The following is a 7,410-nucleotide window of genomic DNA, read 5'->3' as shown; positions in this document are numbered from 1 at the left end:
ACCTGGAGGTCTGTGCCTCGTGCTGAGGATGGAGGATACGTGGGCACCTGGCAGAACAGGTGCACCATGATGGAGCCCCCAGTGCAGACGTAGGGATGGGGGCACAAGGCAACTGAGGTCATGGCATGGAGACCTAGGCAGGCACATCGGGAAGTTGGTGGACCCCAGAAGTCTTCCTACACCCGGAGGACTCAAGGTATCAGTGACTTGCGGAGAATAGAACGGCAGAGCTTGGGGCAGAAGGTGGGCCACCCGGTTCTGGATTTGCTGTGCATCTCTGGGCCTAAGGCCCCACATGCAAACGGGGTTCCACAGTGTCCAGCCAAAGCGTCCACCTGCAGGCTGGGGAGCTGGCTCGGCTAGCAAAGTTCTGTGCAAGTTCTGTGAACATACACTCAGGTGAGGCGGAGGCTGCGATCTCAGCTCTGGAGGTAGACACTGACCAGTCCTGGCCTACACGGTGGGTCCCAAGCCAGGGTCAGAATGCCATTCCTGATGACCGTGCACGCACACTTTCAGTCGTGCATCAGAAAAGGGGCACCAGGCACACACGAGATGCTCCCCCAATGCTCCCCAAAGGTTGATCGTGGAGTTGACTTTCCAAGCATGACTAGAGATAAGACGTCAGGGGACAAGTGTTCAAGGGGACTTGTGGCCTGGTTTTCTGGCCAACACATCCCTTACCCTGGCCCCTCCTAGGGGCCACCCAGTCCAGCAGCTGTCCCTCCTCATGTGTAGTGGCCTGTCAAACCGGAGCATCTGTTCCGGAACACCTGGTGCTACGCTTCCAGGGATTTGGAAATTACTAGTCCACGGAAGTTCAGCTGCCACAGAGGCTTAACCCTGGAGCCTGGCGCTGGCCGGGCCCTCAGAGGCCTGACGCTGGCTCACTTGACCCCACAGGGAGCCTGGCTTCACTCCCCAACCTAGCTCACAAGACCTCAGCTCAGCTCCTAGCCTTCAGGCCCACCTGGCTGTGTGATGCCGACCGACTTGGTCTCTTTGGTCACCCACTCTCATGGTAGTTACCATGCGCTGTCATAGGCTGGTAGGGGCAGGGCTCCCCTCCCTAATAAAATCCTCCTCTTTGGAGCTGACCTTTTCTGACCTGCAGTGACTGCGGCTCAGGGGCCGCACCACTCTCCTGCCTTCAGTGCCCTGGTGTTGGGGTCCCAGAAGTGAGTCACGACAACGGTCAGACTGAGCTGAGGGCCTCAAGGGTACTCAGAGCACTCTGCCAGTTAGCTGTTCCATAGCCTCTGTGTTTAGTCTCTGGAGTCACGGTCTCATTCTGAAGCTCACTTAACCTGGCTATCCTCCTGCCTCCACTTCCCAAGTGCTGTGAACCTACGGCTGGCATGGCTCGAGTCATCAAATTCCCCTCTACAGACAAGTGAGGTCAAGGGACATAAAGGCAAGTCCCTTTTTATACATACAGGTCCATGAAAGTCATACAGCCTTTCATGGGTAGCACAGGAACCTGCTGGAATTGATGACACGGTTCATGGTGATGTCATCTTTTAGGATGGCATCAAAGGCTGATGTCACAGCCTGAAGAACTGAGCTGAGATGTGAAGCTAAGGGTGGGGGCAGCGTGCAGAGGGCTTGGTCGCCCAGCATGTATGAGGCTCTGGGTTCCCTCCCAAGCCATAGTGATACATGCCTGTCACGCCATACTGGGAGGCAGGAGGCTGGAGGATCAGGGTTCAAGGCCAGCTTGGGCTACATAGGCAGGCAGAGTGCATCCTGAGACTGAGTCTTAGAATCTGTATGTCAGGGCCTACGAGAGGGCTCAGCGGATAAGCGAGCCCATGACTTGAACTTAGCTCCTTGGACTCATGTGGAAAGGAGAGAGTCATGTCCCTCCCAGGTGCCACCTCCTGATGGCCACATGGTGTGGCATACATGTGCACACACATAACATCATTAAAAATAGTGTGTTGAAGTCATATTGTAAAAGAGGAAACTGAGGCTGGCTCCTGCCTGTCTCCTGCGCCTAAGGTCGCCCCTCCCCCCCAGTGCACCTGGTCCCCTCCCCCATCTCCAGCCTCCTCTGCTCTGAGCAGCAGCTCCCAGAATGCTCCTCCTTCCCTCCTCCTGCAGCTGACAAGAACCAGGTCAGCCTCTGAACGGTGGGGACATCAAACAGAATCTATAAATACAGCTTTGGAGGAGACATGCCTCCTGCCCCTCCCTGGCTTTGGGGCTCATCTCTGGCCTGGGCTCCCCAGCTCACATCCCTGCCCCAGGGGATCACTACTGTCAGGCAGAGAATGAACAGTGCCTCAGTTTCCCCTAAGAGCACAACTCTCCCTCTGCTCTTCCTTCTCCTGCTGGGTAGCTGTGATGGGAGATACTGCCTTGTACAATCCTCAGTTCTCTGGCATCTTTTCTCAGGTACTTCTTCTGTGCAGGGCTGGGAACCTTTGCACTGTCAGGCCCTGCCCGGGGGCCTTTACCGGCTGCGCGGGGCTGGGCCCTGCCCCTTTGCTGGAGCAGAGCCTCCTGCCTGGAATACCTAGCTTCCCCACCTCACCTGGGATTTCTCTGGACATTTGGTCTCGAGAGTCACCTCTTCAGACATGTCCCTGTTGTCACATTAGCTGTCTTCTTTCTTCTTGGCCTCCAGAAGAAAGAATTCTCACTAGCCTTTCTCTTGTGTACTGCATATTTCTCCCCATCATGAGCCTCAGTTTCCTCATCTGCAGAAATCATGTGGGTGTGTAGGCTCCTCCCCTCCTGTGGAAACTGCTTGTTGCCTATGGCTGCTGGTAATGGATATGCTAATTGATGCAGAGTTTATGTAAATGAGTCACATGTGTTTATAGCCAGTCCCCCAGGGCTTAAAGGACCCAGGGCCCACGGAGCTTCTGTGGGCATCGGGCTGAGGTCATTGGGGATCCATCTTGGTTATGGGGGTGACTGTGGGAATGCTGAGGACATGGCCTTCTCCCCCTCATTCATACAGGCCCAGGATCGGCCCCAACGGGGGTGAATCTTCAGATTCCAGTGCAGGGCCCTGGAGCTTGGGCAAGGTTTGCCCCCACACCACTGCACAAAGTGTGACCCATCTCATGCCCCATCTGGTCCTAGTGTGTGCTAAAACCTTCTAGACCAAGAACAAGCCAGCCCAGGGTGATGGAGTTGGAATCTCCTGTCAGGCCCTTGGTGGAGGCAGGCCCAGGAGGATCAGAGTGTCATGCCCAAAGACTGCTGAGTGACTCTCTCTCACACTCTCCACTCCTTCCCAGCATGCACCACCCATTCTGCTTCTGACTCCTCCAGGGCCTTTGCACAGCCACTTCCTCTCGGTTCTTTTTGGTCTCCATTGTTCCCTCAGTGAGACCTGCTGGGAGGGTCCCCTCCTCATCCTATTCCTTCCTTTAGTGTCTGTCCCTGCTTTGCAGCACAGACCAGACTAGACCTCTCTTTCCTTCATTTTTGTCTCCCTGGAATGATCAGATCTTGAAGAGACAGAGCTTCTGCCCTGTGTTTTTTGTTGCATCCAGAAGGTGCTCAATAAATGCATGTGGAATAGGTAGTGCCTGAGCTCTGTCAGAACAGTGTGCACCCAGCACACAGTAGGTGCACATCCATGCGCCCAGCACACAGTAGGTGCACACCCACGCGCCCAGCACACAGTAGGTGCACATCCATGCGCCCAGCACACAGTAGGTGCACATCTATGCGCCCAGCACACAGTAGGTGCACATCCACGCGCCCAGCACACAGTAGGTGCACATCCATGCACCCAGCACACAGTAGGTGCACATCCATGCGCAGTAGGTGCACGCACAGTCATTAGAGGACACGCAGGGTTTGTAGAGGAGCGAAGCTGGCCCAGGTAGGGCGCGAGGCATGTGAGCCTGAGCTCAGAGCTGCCAGCGTCCCCGACACACACTGATGTCAGTGTGACCCGTGGCGGCTCAGAGGCAGGTGCCATACGCACGGTGAGGTCACCCACACCTGCGTCCTCTTCACGGTGGCGCGGCCTCGCCACCTTTTTTTAATTGTGGGGAAGTATCCACGGCTTGGCATTTGCTGATTTCTTCACTTCTCTGCAGCGCCCAGCTGGCAGTGCGGGGCTCATTCGCACACCTTGTGGCTGTCCCTCCGTCATCTTCAGAGCGGTCCTTCTCCCCCACGTCCTCCCCTTCTCTAGGCTGCTGCCACCCACCTTCCCACTCTCGGTCTCTGGCTGTGAGGCCTCCAGGGACCTCCTGAGAGTGGGACCATGCGGTGCACGTCCTTTTCTGTGTGGCCATTTCCCTGAGCCCGGTGACCCAGCAGGGTATCCATGTCAGGGCCACTGTCTGTCAAAATCCCTGTCCTTTACGTAACTGTAACTGTTGTACTTCAGCGCACAGTGGGGCCGAGCTGTGCGGCTCTTTCCAGGCTGCAGCCCCGATGCTGTCCTACTGTGGGCCTGATTTCTCTGTGGACACCACCCTGGATACCTTTGGGGACACTGAGCTCCTCCCCCAGCTTCTAAGGAATATAGAGTTGGGAGGAAACTGAATATCAAGTTGAGCACCTACTGTGTGCTGGACATCTTTAGCAATGACCTCCTGTCCATCAACCTGCCCATGAAGGCAGAGATAAAGTTTGGATTGCAATCTCCATGAGCCGTGGGTGCCACTGTGCTTGCCTCTGACTGCTCCAGCTCTGCACTGTGTGTGCAAAGGCCCTGAGGCAGGATCAGACATGATCGTCCTTCTCAGGGCCCAGGCAAATGTGATGGTAGCTTTATCAGCTTATCCCTGTTCCCTTCCAGCTGTGGGGACCTGGACGCTGGGTGCCTCATTTGCATATGCTAATGAGGATGAGGATGATTGGGCTTTTCTGGGGACTTTGGTGGTTAGAGTGCAAATGCAGTGACTGGGTAGACCTCCAAGGGGGGTGGCTGAGGCCGGTGGGGGAGGGATGTCTGGGGGCTTCAGCTGGGCTGCGCCCACTGAAAGGTGCAGGGCAGTCCCAGCCACCCCACACAGCTCAGCCTCACAGGCATCCTCGCCCCACAGGGGAAGATTCAGACCAACCACAAAGCCCTCTGTCCTGCGTTTGAATTCTGCTCGGCTACAGAAGTGCAAAGTGCCCAGAGTTGTGGCAACCCAGAGGTGCTCTTCTGAGATTTTCCATCCCAGTGTGCAAAATGCCCCAGCTGCGGTGCCATGGTGGGTGTTTAAGGGGAACACGCAAGGTTATCCAGATCTACGAAGTACCTTAGTGACAGTGCACACCGCAGTGCACTGTAAGTGCTCCTGGGGTTATCTGAGCGAGCAAAGCACCCGGGCTATGGTGTACCACACGGGTGCTCAGTACGGTTGTTCTTGGAGTTATTCGGATGTGCAAAGCACCTGCTGTTATGCACACAGTAGGTCCTCAATATGTGCTCCTGAAGTTATTGTCTCGCCGGAATTCTCCTCCTTTGGCAAGAATGTCCCCACTGATGCCTGGTGGGGAAAGTGGGCAGAATAGGGCTCTCCCCACAGCCAGCTGGGCCTCAGTTTCCCCCTCAATTCAAGGAGGCAGGCCTTGGCAGCATTCATAGGTCAATTTCTGTGTCCCAGGTACCCGGGAGACACAGCAGTGGACAGGACAGACCTGGGCCCTGTCCTTGGGTGGGAATGGACTCAAATAATTAATAAATAAATTAATTATTAATTAATAAATAAATTAATAACAAACGAGGGCAGGCCGGTGCGGCTCAGCAGGGAGATAGAGAAGGGGGCCAGGGTCGGTCAGGAGCGGGGTCTCCAGGGATGAAGGGCCAGGGCAACAGCAGGGCCACCTCACAAGGACACTCTGCTTTCTCTTCTCCACGTTTCCCTGGCGGACTCATCAACTAATCTAGGTCCCCAGGGTCTCAGGCTCCTCACTCAGAAATAGCTGTGTTCAGGAATCCAGGAGCTGCATACAGCAGGTGCCTAATATAAGTTCCTCGTCATCCTTAGGAGTCTGTGCACCCCAGAGGGGATTGTTTGTTATTTTGTTGGCTGCATTTCGTGTGTTTTGTTGGTTGCTTGTGGACATCCGTCTCCTATAGCATCATGCTCCTGCCACTCTGCCAACACTGAGAAATGCCCCACGAGGGGCCTGGGGTTTAAGGGAGGGTCCCTGAGAGGACTTCTCCGCCCCGGGGGTCAAAGGACAGGGGAGAGAAAGGGTCAGAGCCCGCAGCGTCCCTCCCTCCCCCATCGCAGGCTCGGAGACCAGCTGGGTGGACTGAGCAGCGCATCTGTCGCTGAGCAGCTGCAGCCCCCCCCCCTCCCCGGGGGCGGCGAGGGGACTGGGGGACGCGCAAACTTGCGTCTGCGCCTCTCAGCTGCCACCCTGGGCTGGGGGAACACCCCAATCCACCCGGCCCTGAGCCCCTCCCCAGTGGCCGTCGCCCCCCACGTGCCTCAGTGGGTAAGGGGCTTCAGGAGCGTCTGACGTCACGGGAGGCCTCAGCCAATCACAGCTGCCCTTTGAGCAGCCCCGGGGGATTCCCTGGTCACATCCTGGACCCGGAGTGATACTGAGTACGGCGGAGTAAAGATGACCCTCCCACCATCTCAAGCTTGGACTCCACGAGCGCCTGGCATAGAGAGGGAAACTGAGGCAGGGGACTACCGGGATAGGGACCCAGGTGACCCGTTGCAAGTTGGCTGCCCGGCTCCAGGTGGGCCCAGAGAGGGTCAGAGAGCTGCCTGGCGTCACACAGCAAGGAGGGGAGGAGAGCCTCTGACTCACAGGAGCGAGAGGAGGCCGAAGCGGGTCTTCGCTGTGCCGGGGCCCAGCCTGCCCGGTGCAGAGGCTTCGAGGCCCCCGTCCCTCCTGCGGTCTCCCTAGACCCCCTCGCACCCCTGGGCCGCGAACGGGCCGTGTAAAAGGTGTCAGTAGCCCCGGGCGTCCCCAAAACCCGTACTGGAATCTCTGCTGCCTGGAGCAGGGCAGGAACGCAGCGCTCGGGCAGCAAGGGGAACTGAGGCCCAGGGGCGGGGTCTTCCTGGAGCCTCGCGCTGAGGACGGGGTGCGGGGGCTAACTCGGGGGCCCCAGACCGGGTCCTTCCTTCGTGACTCTCCATGGCCAATCAGGTCAGCTGCCAGACCGGCTGGAGCCGGCTGGGGGAGAGCGCCTTGACCTCCGGCCGTCTGTGAAAGTGGCGTCATTCATGAGCATGGCCTTTGTTCAGACAGGTCTCCCCGGGACAGGGGACAGGCATCCCGACGCCCCTCTGTGCCCCGCGCTCCCTGCCACGCCCACCCGCGACCCTTCAGGGGCCCGGTGTCCCCTCTGCAGCCCCGGGCGGCCACTGAGCCCTCCGCACCTTGACTTCTGCAGCCATGGTCGCCTTGGCAGCCACACCCCGCGCCCCACCCCTACTCCCAGCCCACACCCCGGACACTGCTGGGGCTGCGCTGGAT

The sequence above is a fragment of the Apodemus sylvaticus genome, chromosome 9 (genome assembly GCF_947179515.1).
Source record: "Apodemus sylvaticus chromosome 9, mApoSyl1.1, whole genome shotgun sequence".
NCBI lineage: Eukaryota > Metazoa > Chordata > Mammalia > Rodentia > Muridae > Apodemus > Apodemus sylvaticus.
The sequence above is the reverse complement of the archived record's forward strand: the minus strand, read 5'-3'. Positions refer to the sequence as shown.